The 19,011-nt window shown below is 39.1% G+C and overlaps 1 long non-coding RNA gene across 3 annotated transcripts in view; it reads left to right on the top strand.

The window, feature by feature from the left end:
* The window catches only part of LOC146767812 (uncharacterized), a 44,294-nt gene that overhangs the window by 3,703 nt on the left and 21,580 nt on the right, over positions 1 to 19,011 (top strand). For 2 of the 3 annotated variants that reach the window (XR_014953603.1, XR_014953602.1), the window contains exons 2-3: positions 5,855 to 6,158; positions 7,171 to 15,443. This is a non-coding gene — a long non-coding RNA (uncharacterized LOC146767812). Of the gene's footprint in view, positions 1 to 5,854; positions 6,360 to 7,170; positions 15,444 to 19,011 lie in introns of all 3 variants that reach the window. The other variant, XR_014953604.1, reaches the window with a different exon arrangement.

Raw genomic sequence — 19,011 nt, 5'->3', positions numbered from 1 at the left:
TCCTGGGGGTCTGTGGTGCAAGGGAGACTCTTCTCTCCCCTGATGGACTCAGTATTGATTATGTGGAAGGGTGAAGACTGGATTAAGGGTCCAAATGTGTCTTGCTGTGATTTATTGGAGTTGGGTGGTGGGAGGAGGAATGTTTTGAAATGTTTTAATTTCAAATTTTTGTGGTCTTTTTTTTCCTTTTATAGTAGTAGTAGTAGTAGTAGTGTAATAAAGTTTTCCCCTTGTTATTAAGTTTGGCCTGCTTTGCTCTGTTCTCAATCGCGTTTCACAGCATTCAATTGATGGGGGCGCTGGCATTGTGCCAGTGTCAAACCATGCTAATAGCATTAACAGTTATATTGACATGATTTCTTTACAGTCAGTAGACTGTAGGACATACAGCTTATAGAATGCTGTATTAGGAAGAAAGTGTTTTACAGGTTAATTATATTGAGAAAGGAAGGAACTGTGAAAGTTATATTTCAGTTGACCTCCAAATCAAAAAGAAGTAATAGTTTAAAAAAAGGTAAAAGCCCTATAAACAACTAAATGTTTCCCAGCCATCCAAAAAGTCTTAAAAAACTAAAATAAAAACAAAAAACCAAAAAAAAAATCAATGCAATCTTTTTCCAGATTTAGGTAAAATACAAAAAAGAACTGTATTCTCAATTGTTGCTTGGTAATTCAAAAGATTCCCTCTCAGCCAGCCCTTAATTTATTGATATAAATTGGATGTGAACTTTGGGATGGTAATTGTAAAGCTATATCACAGAGACAAGTTCTCAGACAGAGTTCAGATGGTGGAGTATGTATTAGTATGTATTACTCCCTGGGACCTTGACATTAAGCACATGAAAGATTCCTAGAACACATAAGGAGGTTTGCTAATATTAAGTAAAGTCTAATTTTGTATATTGATTATTGGGTAGTTGTGGAGTTGTGTTATTTGTATGTTTTATTATCCCTGTATTATGTATTGGTTTATTCCTTTGTACCCCCATGTACAACTTGGTTTATCCCCAGTTTTCCCGCCTTGTCCGCCCTTCCCGCCTTCCCAGTATCTATCCATCACCCTGGAAGGGGCACTTTACCCCCCCGCCCCGGTGCCTTGTCTGTCACTCGGTGCCCCTTCCCATCCATCCAGAAGCTTCTACTCAGGGCACTGGGTGATTGGGCGAGGACCTGGAGCTCCCCCCATATCCTTCCCCCATTGGACCCCACCATATCCCCCCATCCCGGAGCCACCCCCTATCCCTATCCCCATTGGTCGTTGGATACCCCTCCCTTACAGTTTATAAGCCAGTGCAAGCACCTTGTGCTTGTTCCTGTTGGCTGGCACCGTTCTAGGATACTTGGCCCCGTTGGGCTACAATAAACTCGGACTTAGCCCCCAGCAGGATCCGCTCTTCATTTACCACCGCGAGGCTTGCTAGCGCTGCCCGGAACCCACAAAGGCACTCTCCAAACCCCAGCTGGGAGCGGCGGAGGGTGCCTCAATCGCCCACTCTCACCCCAAACTGAGAGCTAGCCGGGGCTGAGACAAAGGGAACCGGGGCGGGAGCGCGGCAGGTAGTGTTTGTTTATTTGGTTGGTGGATTTATAAGCCTATTTCCAATTTGTGCAAACAACAGCTTTAACCTTTTGGGTTTTTTGGTTTATTTTTAATCTTAAATTTCCAACTGTGACTTATGTCCCAGATAAACATCTGCTTCCTCTAAAGTAGTAAATCCCAGTCAATCTTTTTGTGTATTTAAGACTTGAACACTTATATAAAAACTGGAGTTGTCATCTCTACAATGCTACTTGACCATTAGAGATGCAGAGGTGGGAAGAAGTGGTTGGAGCAGGTGCAAACTGGCATGCTGCCTTCATGGAGGAAGTTTCAGAAATCAGCTCTGATTGTACACATCAGCTGTCATCGTCTCATTTTGAATGAATTTGATGTTTAACCATTTGTCTGTTTACCCCACAGTTCCAAAGTTCACTTGTTCATGTATTCACTAGCTCCACCCTTGTTTGACTCCCCTAGTTTCTGTATTCCTTCCTGATGTTGACACCTTTGTTAGAATCCTTTTGTAAAAGACATCTTGCCTGTTTGCTCCTCTGTCCCTAGTAGTTTGAAACCCTTATTGTCCCTTGCACCACATTGGGCAGTTCAGCAGCTGCTCCCAGACAGAAGGCCTAGCGCCTATTGTATATTCATCACTAGACACCAGCAGTAGACCCAAAATAGACTTAGACAACGAGCCAAAAGTGGAGACTGCACAACGACCCACACCAACATACGGGGAAGGTCTCAAAGAACCAGAGAAAGCCCTCAACACTCCTGGAGCCAGTCGTAATGACTGCAAAGGAGCTGGAGCAAAGTTCTAAAGGGGTTCCCTTAGAACAATGAGCCACAGTTGAGTCTTTGGATGTATCCTTGGAGGGTGAAGACTCTGATCCTGCCATACCTGCCAGCCTCGCCTACCCCTCCTCTGGGATGTTGACTCACCTGGGAGCAGTGGTGGCATCGTGAACCCCAAACCCCCACCCACATAGGCTATCCTTTCAATAAAGGCCTTATCAAGAAAGGAGCACAAGGTCTCCTGGCCAGTTTATTTACTACACTCTGTGTAGGAAAAAAAACAAAGTAAACTTGTTTTCTCAGTAAGCCTAACAGTTCTTGTCTATGCCTGTTTCAGTTTAAATGTTGGTTTTTAAAGTAGCATACAAAACTGCATGGCAGCAGTGTTCTGTGCCATTAGTACTGGACTGGTAGATATACTTTACAAACTACACTGTGGGATCCTTTTCTCAGGACTAGATAACTATTCTGTGATGAACTAATATTTCCAGCTCATGAGCATTGGGATTGTAACTGTTTGTTAATTAATTTCCAGTTGGTAAGGGGAGCCCTTTCCCATCTCTCCCTGGCTGCACCCGCCATTCACCACGCCCAGCTCGCGCCACAGCGCCCCCTGCAGCCGTGGGGGAATCACCGCCCCTGCCCTGCCCATCGGGAGCCAGCAGCGCCCCCTCTGGCTGTGACTGGAACTGCACCAAAGGGGAAGGCTGTGGCCGAGGGAAGGCTGGGACTGGGTCTCTGGTTCTGTTTGGCGTTGCTGCTGTTACTGTTGTTTGTTTGTCTTGTTATATATATATTCTAGAACTGTTATTCCTTTGCCCATATCTTTGCCTGAAAGCCCCACAATTTCAAAGTTATAAGAATTTGGAAGGAAGGGGGTCATATTTTCTGTTCCAGTAAGGTTCCTGCCTTCTTTGGCAGACACTTGCCCTTTAAACCAGGATGATAAGATAGAGGAGTCACACCTCAGTAGCCTCAGAGGCATTCTAGTCTCTTTGCTTCTCCACAAGCAGAATGCCTCCTGAGATTGCAAACAGTGGCTTGTTTGTTCTCCTGTTTTCCTCTTTTGGCTGATGCTTAAAAAGCCATGTTTTAACTTTCCACTTCTGTTTTAGAATAGCCCATTATAAACAGATGAGGAAATTCCTATCTCATATTTTTTCCTATTTATTTTAGTATATATTATGTAGACAATAGTCTACATAAGTAGTAGATATCAGTAAAAAAACCAAAACAAAACCAGAAAAAGCAACTTTTTAAGAGCCACCATGAGCAATGTTACTGCTACTCTCAGTCCTTATTTGTGTTTCATGGAACATGGAAAAAAAAATTATGAGGGACATTTATTTCCTGCCATAAAGAAAGTGTAACATTATGGACCGCGTAGTCTTACAAAATTGTTGAATGTTATCATCAGTGCGATGATTTTTTAAATTTTCCAATGTGAAGTTCATATGACATATGAGACCTTTTTCAGGAAATGAAAAACCATTTAATACTTTTTACTTTCAGCGAGGCAGTGACCAGTTTAATTTTCTTTTTTTACCCTGTAATTAAGAAACACTGTTTTTATATCCACAGCTAATGTGCTGACACAGCACCAGCTTTATTTTGCTTTTGTGGAACAGTGATTATAGGATAGAGATCTATCCCTGTTAAGTTTTAATTCACCCAGTAAGACAGTGTCTTTTATGCACTGTGACCCCAGAGGCCTATTGTGGAAGAAAAAGTCAGCAACATGCTGAAAAATAACAACCCATCATGTAATTGAGAGTACGACTTGACAACATGCTAATAAGCAGGTGTCTGTGTCGCTCATGATGGCATGGAAGGTTTATGCATTTCCCCTCTGAGCAGTTTTCACTGCCTGCAGTTCAGAATAAGACTGAAAGGGTCAAAAAGGCAGTTTATCTGACCTCTGTATTAAAATTCCATTGTGAAGGTTTGTGATTTTCCTAAGCAATGTAGAACTGTACTACTGAACACAAGCTTCTTGCTTTTCATACATCTCTGTGGAGATGCAGCTCTGGACTGTGGAAGACAGCATTAATAACTAGTATCTCCAATGCTTCATGATTTTACTCTCATTTTGCAAATCCACCCAAAAGATACTGTTTAAAAACACAGTCCTCTTGTATGTGTTCAGGCAGATCTTGCTTGAACATATGAGAGCAATTTAAGGTTTCCATCCCCTACTGTGGGCTCCACAGCTTACCTGAGTCTCAGGAAAAGTGATGGTAGGGTGAATTTGGAGTTAAGGCTGTAAACTGAAGCAGGACTCACATTTGCTGCAGCTGATTCATACAGAAGCCGTGGACACAGCAAAGAGAACAATAGTGTGAACTTATATCTCCCTGCCATGAATGATCAAAGCTCATTTGAAATCATCTGAAGTGCTTTACTTGCCAACTAGAATTTCTAACTTGTTAAAGGATGACATAGTATACACAGGAAAGGAGCTTTATGTTACTGCCTCTTTGGGAATAGGCAGCAAAATAAGGAATATTTACTATAGTTTTAACTATAGTTTGCCTACATCCTGTCAGCAGAGCTTGTCTCCCAAGTTAAGTAGGATATGGTTAGGTTCAGGCTCAGAGAAGGGTGACTGGTGTCAGCAGAAGTACACGATAAATTCCATATGGGTTAGGGGGCCTCAATATTGTCTGGAAAACAGATAAGTGGGGGCAGATGTGTAAAAAGGGGTGCACAGACTGATGAGTGACCTGCAGAGAGATACTGGAGAGAGGCTGTTTGCTCTCTTTTCCCAATAAAGTACAAGCATTAAAAGAAGTCTGTGGAAGTCATATTCATAACAAAAAGAAAATGTGTTTTTTTTCAACACAAGAGGAACTTTAACTATAGCAGTCCTAGCAGCTCAGCATTGTGGCTGACAAGTGGTCACAGAATTTAGGTGGATTACTAAGTATTTCACAGTTATGCCTAGTTCAGGAAATTCTGAAGCCATAAATAGGTTGAAGCTCTATCCGAGACAGGTTACTGGGTTAGATAAACTCTGACTGAGAATACATATATTTATGTTTCTAAAGTTTCAAGTTTTGAGACCCTTGATGCTGGAAGAAAGTCTGTGACTCCAACCGAAGGGGTAATGTCTGTACTGCTGAGTTTAAGACTGCCATTCAGAGAGACCTGAATGGGCTGATTGGAACCTTGTTAAATTCAACAAATATCCAAAATCCTGCATATGGACAGGAAGGACTTACAGTAATAATGAAGAGTGGTTTGGGTTCTTTCTGTAGGAGAAGGACATGGAGAAACTGCAATAAGTTCAGTGAAGGGACATCAGGATGACTGGAACATTTGTCCTTTGAGGAGAGATTGAGGTAACTGGGCCAAGAAATGGAGCAGGTTTCCCAGAGGGGTTTATGGAATATCTGTTCTTGGAGGTGTTCAAGAACACAGTACACAAAGACCCAAGCAAATATTGTCTGAGTTCAGTGTTGTACCTGACTAGACAAATTCCTCAAATCCATTCCAATTGTATTTATCCTTTAATTCTAGGAATTTTCAGCTAGATCACCTCCCTGAATTAAGTCAGTACATGACTTCTGAGCAACTGTGCCAGTGCAAAGCAGGGACAGGAACACATTATCAAAGAAGGAGTGGAAGCTCATCTGACTTGGACCAGTGTAAGCTGTTGTGGAATTGGTCCATGCCATCTTTCACCTTGTGCTGTAGACCAGGACTGTGGTGTTCTGAATGTGAAACAAAGCACCTGGAACAAAACAACCTGCAACCTGAAGAACAGGCGTTTTGCCTTCCTGGGACCTGGGTTAAAGACATGATGAGAAAACTTCATACTCTGGTATGACTCTAAGATTATTATCTGTTATTGGTTTTTTCCTGTAGGCAATGATGAAGTTGCAACAAGGAGCCTGAAGGGCAATCAGGAGAGACTTCAAGGCCTTGGGACAATAGGTTAAGGGATCAGGAGTAGAAGTAGTCTTCATTATCCTTCCAGTTGCAGGAAATGATATGGGAAGACACTGGAAGAACCAGCTAATTGGTATGTAGCTGCGAGCCTGGTGTCACTGGCAGAATTTTGGGTTTTTTGATCAGGGGTTGGTCTACGTGACACTGAGCCTGCTGGCAGCAGATGGGATACACCTGTCTCAAAAGGGAAAAGAATCTTTGCATAGCAGTTAGCAGAGCTCACTGAGTGGGCGTTAAACTAGATTTAAAATGGGAAGGGGATAAAACCAGGCTCTCTAGAGATTAGCGTGTGGGTGGCATGCCAAGTTTTGAAGGATCATGTGCTAGTGAAGTCCACAATGTGCTCACTACATAGAGTACATTTGAAATGTCCTTATAAAAAATGTGCATGGCATGAGGAATAAAAAATAAGAACTAGAAACTTTGGCTCTGTCCCATATCTATGACATCATTGGCATAAGACAAAAATGATGGCATGAGTCCTATGATGGGGTTTATAATGGACAGTTATAGATTTTTCAGAACAGATAGGCAGGCAATTCCAAAATGTCAGAAGTCAAGTGGCACAGAAGACTGGCTTAGCTGAGATCTTAGCTAAGATCTTCTAGATCTTAGGAAGAGGAGGAAAATGTATAGACATAAGAGACAAGGACAGGCAACATGGGAGGAGTACAGAGATGCTGGTCATTACTGTAGGGGTAAAATTCCTGTTTTCAAAGCTTGATTAGAGTTGGGAAGGACAACACTAAGGGATTTAAAAAATATGTTAATATCAAAAGGAGAATCAGAAGTAATATTGGTTTGTTGCTGTTGGGGTCAGTCACCACCTAAGCAGGGACATAAACAAAGCAAAGATATTTAATGCCTTTTTTGCTTGTTTTCAGCACTGATGATGGCAAATTGAATATGAGTCAGCAGTGTCCTGGCAGCCCAAAGGGTGAACCGTGTCCTGGGGTGCATCAGAAACAGCACTGCCAGCCAGTCAAGGGAGGTGATTGTCCTTCTCTACACTTCACTGCTGTAGCCTCCATGCTTTTGTATGCAGTTTTGTGTGTTGCAGTATAAGAAGGACATGAAAGTATTAGAGAGTCTCCTAGCAAGGGGAAACATGATGCTGAAAGTTCTTGAGGGCAAGACTTAGGAGAAGCAGCTGAGATCACTTGACTTGTTCAGCCTGGTGAAGAGAAAGCTGAGAGATGACCTCTTGGCAATCTAAACCTTTCTCAAGGCCGGCAGCAGAGAGGGAAATGTTTCTTTCTCTCTGGTGACCAGTGATATGTCACAAGGAAACAGAATGAAGCTGTGTCAAGGGAAGTTCAGAGTGGAATTAGGAAAAGAGTCTTCACTGAGTGGGTGGCTGTTACTGGAGCCAATACCTGAAGGAAGTAGTCACAGCACTAAGCCTAACAGAGTTCAAGGAGTGCCTGGTTGATGTTCTTAGTTTTATGGTTAGTTTTATATAGTCCTATGGGAGACAGGGAATTGAAGACAGTGATGTTTATGGGTCCCTTCCAACTTGGTGTATTCTAGAATTCTGTGAATATTTTACTACTAGGAATGCTGTTTTCCAGAATGCTACAAAGCACTTAGTTTTTAGTATAGCATTTATAAAAGGTACTGATAGAGTCAACTAAAATTCTCATTATTGAATGCCTTTTTGAGTTGTACATTCTAATAAAATGATTGATCCTAAAAATTGTTTTGCTTTAATTCTGTTTGTCCATCTCCCTCCTATTTTTCAAATATGTTTAAACAGCATCTACAGTAAGAACTGCAAAAGGGTTTTGCATGGTTCCAGCTATGCTTAGGTAACCTGTTATCACAGTAAATGGGTGGATGAAGTGCAGCAGAACATAGTGTAACTCTCAGTACATGTGAAAATAAATTGTAGGCAAGCAGCGAAAGAACAAATGACAAATGTTAGATAAATGTCCATTTATGTTCAAGTAGAGCAAACCCATTTTGATTGTTTTTATTGCTCATCATTTGTTTTTGGTCATGAAGGACCAAACTAATCTTTTACACAATTGTAGTAAAGCTATTAATGATTATGGGCCAGCTAATGTTAAATGGAAAAAAATTCAGGAATGAATTATAAGAAAGAAGGTAAATGGCAGGTGGGAGACTTGGGAGTGCTAAAGATTCACTCATTTGCTTTTCAGTTGTTTGAAGTTGGATTCTAATTTCTCTTTCATCAAGGCAGAGATAAAATATATTTGTATCATCAGAATACAATGAACTCTATTAGAAGAGTCAGCAACGTTGTCACACTGTTCAAAACATAGCAGAACAAGATAAAAGGATACTCTGCAGTTAAGAATGAGCTACAGATATATAGCTCACTTAGCAGGGATTTGGAACATGAACAGTATTTGTTATGCAATAACCCAGTGGATATGAAAATTTAAAGTGACAAAAAGTTCTACTGGAAAAGCTGAAGAGATCCTCAGACTGAAAGATAGTGAAACCCAGAGACAGATAACAGGACTGTTATTTGACTTTTATAAAGCATCCCAAAGTTTTAGATCAAAGATTGTTTTACAAAGTATGAGATAATTTTGAAGTGGTTATCTAAGTACTTAAATTTCTGAATTCTTTCACCTCATGTAGTTCTGATACAGTGTATCACAAAGCTAGACATTATGTGAACTAAGAGATTATCTTGTTCTTGTTGCATTATGTTAATTTGCGACATGTATGTTACATTTCTGTATGCCTATTGAGAAACTTAAAATCTATCCTTTCATGAAGCCCATCAGCACTGCATTTCCAAAACTAATTTCTGTTCATCTAGTTGAAATTTTCACATTGTTTTCTGTTGGCTGGAAATTAAGGCCTGAGACTCATGAAGATATGTCTAGCCATAAAAACACTGGGCTTCAGACCCATGACTAGACTTTTTCTAGTAATTTTGCCTATCTTTCAGGGTGACAAATACAGAGCATTTTTGTTGCTAAAGTATGGACCTATGGAGAATTCACTAGGGAATTAATATGTTAATTTGTAGAATAGCAGATTGTTCAATAGCTGCCAAAAACTTCGGTCTTACCTTGAAACAAGTGAATGATTGGTGATGCTTTCTCACTGACTCTTGATAAAAATATTGACTAGAGGCAATGTATGTACAGGAATTCTTACAGTCAAATGACAAATTCATTGCCTGTTCATGGCCTATGTTAACTTCTTTTGTCTTGATAAATTGCTTATAGTCTTAGAAAATATTATCTGTCTTCCTCTGAAACAAGACATGTAGAGAGATTTGGGTTGAACATCTCAAACTTTTAAAGGATTTATAAAAATGAGGCCTAAACCCAAAATTGTCAAAAGTAGCAATCAGGGCAAAAAAATAGCTCATGGCACTCTCATGTAGGACTTTCAGATAGCAGCAAAAATTTGTCAGGCAATAAGGGGGGGAATATATTACTGGGAAAAAAGTTGCATCACTAAACTTGCTCAAATAAAAATGTACTATATAGAGTCTCAAATGGGATTGTAAAAGTATTCATGCTCTAGGAATATACTCAGCGATGTGAAATTCATCTGCTCTGCCTTCCAGTTGGAACAAGGAGTTCTTACTGGCAATATATTGGGTTATAAAAAGTATTTTAATATTTCTTAGAGCTGGGGAAGAGACAAGGTGTTCTTACAGAAAGAAACTTCAGGAGCAGCAAAACTTGGAAGAAACAATAGAATGAGTGAAGTCTGTCTTTTTTGAGCGAGATCTTTGTCCTTTCTATAAGGGAAGCACTTTAGATCTAGAATGTGGATGTCTCATTAGAAGCCTAGAGAAAATATTACTGGAATGATGTATGCTTTCCAACAGTTTGACAAGTCTACTACAAATTAGACTAATCATAATTCTAGTGTAATAACTGTCAAGAGCATTTTGAATTTTACAACTATACCAAGGATAATATTTCTCTCCTCTTGTTTTAAATGCAGAGACCTTAAGTAGTTGGACACACAGTTTTCATACAGTATATCCATGATAAAATATCTTTCAAGGTGAAACAGGCTTAAGAAATTATCCCTTTCATACACACTATGGTAATACTTTTGTTATTTGCTGTCCCCTCTTAGTGGCAGTAAACTGTTAGATGTTCACACTGCCTAATCTGTGTCCAGCTTAAAAGTAATATTTTGTCCTCCAAGATCCATTTCTTTGATCAATGTTACTTCATTTTAGTGATCTGTTTGAGAAAAAGTTGGAAGGGGAGGGGAGAAAAGAGTGGGGGGTAGAAGGAGCTCTTCAGCTCTTCAACTTAAGCATGCTTCATTATGAAAGACAGAATACTGTCAGCTACAGCCTCATTTTTGACGGTGATGTTATGCATGGCCTCTCAACTTTGCATTATTCAGTAGTGATCCTTGTTTTTTCCAGACTGTGACCTTATATTGTATGAGCAATGAATTTGGGACTTTATTCATATCTGGCCTCAGTGAGACAAAAGAAAATCATGTCAAAGTCCCAGACCTGTCTGTAATCATAATATCAAGATCACTACACCCTGACTGTAAAGCTAGGCTCTGGCACGTATTGCTGCAAAAATTATGTTTGCTTGTTGAACACAGGACATGTACATATTTGGAAGTGGGGGCTTGGGTGGAGCAAGAATGAAGAAAGAAACTTTTACTAGTAAACAAGCACATTGAATTTTAGAAGAGTAGGCTGTATCCATCACATCATAAGAAAGAAGCATGCCAGAAGATGATCTTTACTTGAATCAAAGATGATCAATGCTTCTGGTTACAAAGAAAAAATCAGGACCATGATTAAACTTAAAATGCTGAGGGAAAAGCAGTTCCTTAATTTTTTAAAAAACAATTCTTGCATCATTTTTTAATATTACTCAAGTTTCATAACTCACCTAGAAACTAAAAGGAAAATAGCTAGCGATTTTTGCAGTAGTTTTATTTTACGTCATAGGAACATTGCTCTTTGTCGTGGTTTGACACGGAAAAAGAATTTTCTCAGAAGGAAGAGGTCAATTTGGATATTGACCAATTGAAGGTGGACACGCCTCTGAGAACACAGAGGGGTTAAAAGCAGAATTCCCAGGAGAACTCGCTCTCTCTGGTTCCGGTCAGGCGCAGTGCAGCCTCTCCCCTGCCCGGCCGTGGCTGGGTGGGGAGGGGAAGGCCCATGGCCTGACTGAGGTGGGCCCAAGGGTGGAGGGACTGGAACCCCCTGCAGATGGAAGGGTGGAGGAATCTGGGATGTCTCCGTTCTCCCCCAGAGTCTCTCTCTCTCTCTCTCTCTCTCTCTCTCTCTCAAGATGCAGTGGTGATTTTATCAGTAGTTCACCACAGGGAAGGAGAAGAGCGGGGCGGGGCCGCAAGGTGCCCAGCTGCCTGTGGGAGCCGGACAATCCAGGCAGAGAGCCAGCCAGGGAGTTGGGACTTTTAACCCTTCCTGAGAAATGAAAGCTTTGTGAAATTCTTCCCCTCCTTGGTTTGAAAGAGAGGAAGAGAGACAGCTTGGACCCTGGGATGTTAGAAGGAGAAATTCTAGGTGGGAGGAGATGAGGAGTGGCTTTTGGCTGGACTTTTTCCTTGTTGGCCACAAACTGAACAAATTTTTCTCCTCCAAGAGAGACTGTATTTTAAGAGGATGCCAGTGAGCCAAGAGACCTGCTTCAGCTGGGAAAAGACAGAAGTGGAGTGAACAGAGAAAGTTAGGGGGTTTGTGGTGGTGCCCTCTGTCCTCAAAGAAGAAGAAGAGAAGAAGATCTCTGTTCTTGGACCCTCGGCCCCAGGGGAAAAACTGTGGTCCCAAACAATGAAAAACTGAACTGTTGTTTTCTCCCCTCTTGGCAGGGCATCCTTGAAAGGAAAAATCCTAAAAGCAGTCTGTCCATCCATGCATTGGTGGTGAGAGCACTGTGCATGGAAAGGAGAAGGGTCACCATGGCAAACTTTTTCTCTGGGCGGTGCCATGTGTGACATGGAAACACAGGATGTGGCAGCTGTGTGTCTTGGGGGGTCTGTGGCACAGGAGAGACTCCTCTGTTCCCTCGAAGGGCTGAGTATCGATTGTCTGGAGGGTGGAAACCTGATTGGGGTCCAGATTATGTCTCACTGTGGTTTGTTGGAGTTGGGTGGTGGGAGGAGGAATGCTTTGCAAGGTTTTCATTTTGATCTTTGTGTGTTTTTTTTTCCCCTTTCTTTTTTTCTTTTATAGTAGTAGCTTAATAAAGTTTTTTTTTCTGTTATTAAGCTTGGGCCTGCTTTGCTCTGTTCTCAATAGCATTTCACAGCATTCAATTGAAAGATTGCATTTTCATGGGGGCACTGGCATTGTGCCAGTGTCAAACCATGACACTCTTCTTCTCCTGATCTGAAAGTAGGCTATTTGATCAACAGAGATAAAAACATTATTTATTAAATTCAAGGGTAACCAAACTGATTCATAGAAAAGGACCAAAGAGTTTAATTTCTGGATATGAGCCGGTACCAACAAAGTAGCATAGGGGAGTTCATGTAAATATTTTTACTTTTTAATGTGAGAAACCTGCAATACCAGGAGAGGCATCTGTTTTCTTAGCCTGATCTAATCCTTCCTACTACCCCAAAGCAAAGGAATGCTATCAGAATTAATTAGCTGACAATTGTTCATTGCTTTTTTCCTGGGTGCCTTTATGTCCTGCTAAACTCAGCAGAAACATTCCAACTCAAGTTTCATTTTTTTAAAAGGCTGTAATAAATTGTGATAAAATGGTGGAGCTCTGCTCTTTTGATTGGAGCATGGAGTAAACATAATAGATTTTTACCTGTTCTTTAAGATAAAGAGCTTTACTCTCCCATTAACAGTATTTGAAACCAAAAGGAAGCACAGTGAACAAAACAGTTTCAGGGAAATGAGAGAGCAACAGGGAAGGAACATGGCTAAGGTCTAGGTAAGATTGTCAGGAAGGAAGCAGATCTTTGGCAATGACTGTTGGCTACTACACTTCTTCATAAGGAAGAAAAATGAGAAGCATTTTGGGAAAAAAAAAATGAGAATCATCAGCCAGGTAGTTTGCTTACTGAATTGGTCAACTGCTTTTACAAAGCAAAACCACTGCTTAGTGACTGTGAGTTCTTATAGAATTAGAAAAGGTTTTGGATTGGAAGGGAACTTACAGATCATGTAGTTCCAAACCCCCTGCTGTAGGCAGGGACATCTTTCACGTGACTAGGTTGCTGAGAGCTCCATGCAGCCTGGCCTAAATTTCTATTACACAAAGAGGAGAAAATAGGACTTTCATTAGTACTGGAAATGAAAAGTGTTAAATTGCATGTGCTAATATTGCCTGGCACCAGAAATTATATTCTTCATGCTTCCTGCCTGTCAGCAATGCCATCTCTTTCTTCCACCTCCAAACAGGTCAGTCTCTGCTCACTGCAATCTATTCTTGAGGTCTAAACTGAATCTGTCCTTAGACAAATATTGTAGCAGTAAGCCAGATGTAAATAAGTCAGTGGGGATTTGTACAGGCTATAAAAAACTCTCCACTCAAGCTCAGAAATCAACCAAAAATTTTAGTGTTAGTTCCTAACAGAGAAGGCTAATCCCTGCTGCCAAAATGCTGAGTATACTTTCCTTTGACACACTATCATAACACCTGCCTTGCTGCTCTTTTGACCTTGCCATTGTCCTGCCTTTTCTCTCTTGAAAAACAAATGGAAAAAAAAAACTTCCAAAAAACCAAACCAGCCTAATTTGGGACCAGGAACAACAGCTGCAGAAATACCAGAGTCTGCAGATACCTGCCCCTTGGTTCTTGGCCAGCAGCTGATTGGGATATTCAAAGAGGAAGATGTGTGCGTGCAGAGGTCAGTTCTGCAGTGCTCATTCTTCTTGCTCAGGCTGCTTCTCTGGATCCAATAAAAGACTGCAGCTTGCAGGAGTTTCTGTCATGAAAACCAAAAGTGAGACACTTGTGATAAGTGCATCCATACTTCAGGTGGAAAAATGTATCTCTAGACATAGCTCTAGAGTCCTTCTATCATAGTTCATCTGGAGTGACAGCTCTCCTCCTCAAAACAAATACAACCCTGCTGCCATGGTGTGAAACTGCTGCTCATAGAGTGGGTTTGAATGTTTTTAAATATCTGTGGCTTTTTTGAGTGCTTGGAATGTCTATACTGTAGTTTTTCTTGTCTGCAAGAAGGTTGATATTCATTCCCTAACCTGGCAGTAGATGTGGACTGAACATGCCATTGGAGATGCATAGGACAATTCAAACCTTTCACTGTGAATAAAAACTGTGAGTGGAATAAAATGGGACATTACCAAGCTGGATTTTGCTTCTCTCTAGATAGAGCTCTCTTGGGGCTCAGACTATTTGTCAACTTTCCCCAGTCTCACAAATTACCTCTTTTTTCACATACTGACACAGTGTGATCAGTGTGGTTGATGAAAGACATGAGCATCTGGGATCGTAAAATGAATCAATTAATTTGTGAGGTATAGACAAAAAGGAGTTGAAAAACCAACAGGAAGGCTTTTGGCATCTTACAGATATCTGTGAAAGACATTGCTTGTACAAGCACAACCAACTCTGTAGGATTAGATGCATGTTCAAAGGATTTGCTTCATGGATGCAGAAAGCATGTAGTGATCTGGAGCACCATGGCTGGGCTGATCATCAAGAATCTAGCTAAGTATTGGCTAAAATTATAGATATTCCCAAGAAACAGAGAATCATAACCATTTTTGGTTTTATTTAGGTGGTCTCTGTACCTGCAGACATTGTTTGTTATGATTTATGACTTTGCTGGGTATGTTACAGTTGTTACCTTGGAAATTTGCCTGTGATTTTGTTTTAATATTCTGACACACTGTTCCAATTCCAGTGGAGGTAGCTGACTGATAGAGATATTGAAGTGCTTATTCTGTTTATTTTTGTAGGTTTTTTTTAACTAATTCAGGATTACCATATGTTGATTTAAGAAGTAGAGTAGGTGTTGGTTTGCATAATGGTCCTAGTATTGGTCTATAAAATGTGTTGGGTATTTTAACATTTTAAAATGTGAAATTACCAGCTCTTCTATATTTGTCTTTATTTTGTTTATTTATTTATTTTAAATTGTATTTATCTGACAGATCAGAAGAATTTTCAGGATCCAGATTATGAAAGTTCAAGAGAATTCCAGAATCTAAACAGAAAATGAGGTACCATCTGCAATTTTAAAGTTTTTTTTTCTGTCTGTCTCTGAAATTTATCTAGCTTACTGGTTCCTGAAGAAACAAAGCCAAAGAAGCACTGCCCTTATCACTAGGTCATGAAAGTATATTTTGATGATTTTAACTTTAAATGTTCTTTTACAATATTCGAATGTTTTAGCTTATTTCATGTTAAATCTGACCTCATGGAAAGTCATGGAAAGCATTTCTTTCAATTGAAAAATTGAATTTCTAGCAGCTATTTGTTTCCCAGCCTACCAACTAATAAAAGTGAATTTTATAACTTTTAAAAACAAACTTTTACATTTAAGGAGTTAAATAATTGTCCAGCTTGTTAGTTCTTTTTTTTTTCTTCAGCCAATTAATGATTCTTTACAAGCTCTACCATAACACTGAAGACATATATAAATGTGCTTTGTTTTTTTTCTTGCTGTCCCATAGGAACGCCCTCATTAAGTCTATAGACCTGTCTATAGACTCAATTCTTCAACTTTGGTTTATTTGTATTCTGTTGTCTCTAAGAATAGGTAATTTTATTCATCCTGGTCCAATGATTGAACTTGTTTAGTTTGTAGCTTGGAGATTTTTTTCAACTGCAAAAAGCAAATAAATAGGCATATTTCAGGATAGGTCTTCTGTGTTGTATGACTCTTTCTAGATTTATTAAATTAATGTATAGAATATAGTGTAGGTCTCCAGGTACCTTTGGAGGTTTTATAGCCTTAGGAGGTTTTAAAGCACAAAGATAATTTTTATTTGGGAAACTGTAAAAATGATACAATGACCTTCTTAGGTCTCCTGCCAGACTTTTTTATAGGCAGGCTTATATAGGTCTCATTAGGTATTAAGTTTTTGCCAAATACTTATTTTCTTCTGGTGCTAGTATATATATTGCATGGAAGCATGCTAACAAACTAAAGAATTCATATATAAAATTACCCATTTTAAATTTTAGTGGATAGTCTGCCGTGTTAGTCTGCAGGTGAGCTGATTACAACAAAGATCCTGACTCTGCACTTTCTTGCAGTCTACATGAAATATCTCTGCAGTAGTCAACAAGGAGAATGCTGCTGAAATTGGGACTAAAAATACTGATTGTGTTCCCCAAACACTAAAACATTCTGCAGCTGAAAAAGAGAAAATAAAATCCACCTGACTGATAGGTGTTTTTGTTAGGAAAGACTGAAGAGCCATGGTTTTGTATCCCATATTAGGAAGCTGTATCTCATAGATCTGCTACTTTCCCCTTTCCTAAGGACTTTGACAGAGCCTGATTGTACTAGCAGGTCTCACTCACATCTCTGAGAACGGTGCAAATGAATTCCTGAGATCATTCCTGCTGGAGCATGATGCTGAGATTTCCTCTGTCTAGCCACAAATGCTACGTTTAAACACACACAATAGAGCCAAGACAAATCTGCTAAGTTCTTGGTTTATTAGAATATCTTCTTACATTCATCTAGCAATAAATATGAAACAATAAAAAGGAAGACCATGCTTAAATATACCTTAACCAATTATGATTATTTAACATCTTATTGCTTATGAAAATAATACTATCAAAATTAGTACATACGTTTAAAGAAAAGGACAGCAGCTTTGATATAGAAACAACTAGATGGTGCTCATCTGCTTTTGAATTTGTAGGGCTGCAACACAGGTGATTTAGAGCAAGAAGATATGGTCTTTAGGAAAAACTGTGTCATCAGAATGTTTGTTACAGATGCCTAGAAACATTTGCTGACTTACAATTAAGGTTGTGATTTAGCAAAGATGTAAAAATTGCTTTGCAAAACATTACAGCTTTTTTTGTAGTAAATCAAGTGCTTTGAAGGGTAGTTATCCACATACAGGTTTTGTAACTGAAGTATAATTCATAGAATATATACTATAACATTTATTTTAAATACAATAAAATAGCATTCATTTTTAAATTATATAAAAAATTTAAAATTATTTATTATTAAGTGATTTTAGCAAATTTTTTATATTACCTTTTAAAAGCAATCCTAGTTGCAATGAGAGCCACAAAGAGGGAAAAAAATCCTAGAACAATGACAATATCTGAGTATTTGAAGCGCAAAAGTTAAACTACCTTTAAGTGAAATATGACATTCATAAAGATGCCGTTAACTCCACAATTACAACTGCAATTTAAAATATGTATTTCCTAAAGTGCTAGGACATCCTAAGAAGAGAGAACAATTTTTTTCTGTTTTCTGATCATTTCACATGTGCTCCTGATTCTGTGTTATGTGTAGTCTACATTATGACTTTGGAGGTTGTGCATACTTTCTCAGATTTTGCTGATATTTGGTGGCAAGATTAACAGTCAAGATGAAAACCAAATGGGCCAGGATATTAAAACAGACTGATGAAAGGCAGTAGAAAGGGGACAGAGATTCATTTTATTGTTTAGTAATGAACAACTGCCCATTTATTTTTTACATAATAGAAGATAATAAAGTCTTTTGGAGGGAAATCTTAAAGAGAAATTTGCAAAGTGGTTTTCAGCTTTTTCTTTCAGAAAGCTGAATTATTTTGAACAAGTAAATGATAGTACTATGTCAGGGTAGGTGTCTTAGGGTATGTAAAAGTCAGTAATATGTTTGATGTGTGAGTCTCCTCTCACTCATACCTAAAAAACAATTTAGTTTTATAAATTTTATAGCACTGAAAATTGCATTATCTTCTTCATATTTTAGCACTTATTTACATAAGTAAATAATAAAATGTAAAGGTCCTGAAAATACTTTGAACTATCATACATTTTATCTACTTAAATTCTTGTCATACAAAGCAGCATTGCTACTTTTATGCTTTGGCATCATTTAATGTGCAAGTTCTGTTGAACTTGTTTTTTATCACACTGAAAGATAAATACATCCCCCATATAAAAAAGGAAAATTACAAAATGCTACTGTATCACAGCATGGGCTTAAGAAGTGCGTTATTTTCCAACAGAAAAGGTTAGCTCTGTATAATTTTACTAAAAGCAGAATATGGTGAATTTTTCAAACTGCTACTGAGGCAGTTTCCTGTTTTTACTGATGACTATGGCAAGTAATTATGTACATAAACCAATCAAACTCAAATTAATATAATATTTTCCTTAGTGACCCCAGATTAATGGCTTATAGTAGTAAGTGATTAAATAGTACATTAGGTTTTTCTAGCCATACTGGTCATTTATCACTGCCAGATGTAGAGAATAAGGTGAGCTTCAATCTTGTAGACCCCTCTCTTTGTACTAGGATTCAGAAATTTTAACAAATTGAGAAGCTTAGAGCTTTGCAAATAGCACATAAACAATGGGCATTCCTTCTCTGGACACTTGACTGTGTTACTTGCTGATTCCTTCTTTATATAATTTATTGAATTATCAGGAGACTTTTCAACTGATGAGGTAGGCTTTATGCAAACCACCTCCTATGCCTTTTCCATAGTGAAAGGATGCACCAGGGCATTTTCCAGCTACTCCCCTCACTCCGGAATTCTGCCACACGTAATCTTCTGGTGCAGTCAGACCCTAACTTTTCCACCGATTTTTGCTTAG

This window comes from Lonchura striata, chromosome 3 (genome assembly GCF_050655825.1).
Source record: "Lonchura striata isolate lonStrDom1 chromosome 3, ASM5065582v1, whole genome shotgun sequence".
Taxonomy (NCBI): Eukaryota; Metazoa; Chordata; class Aves; order Passeriformes; family Estrildidae; genus Lonchura; species Lonchura striata.
The sequence above is the reverse complement of the archived record's forward strand: the minus strand, read 5'-3'. Positions and strand labels throughout refer to the sequence as shown.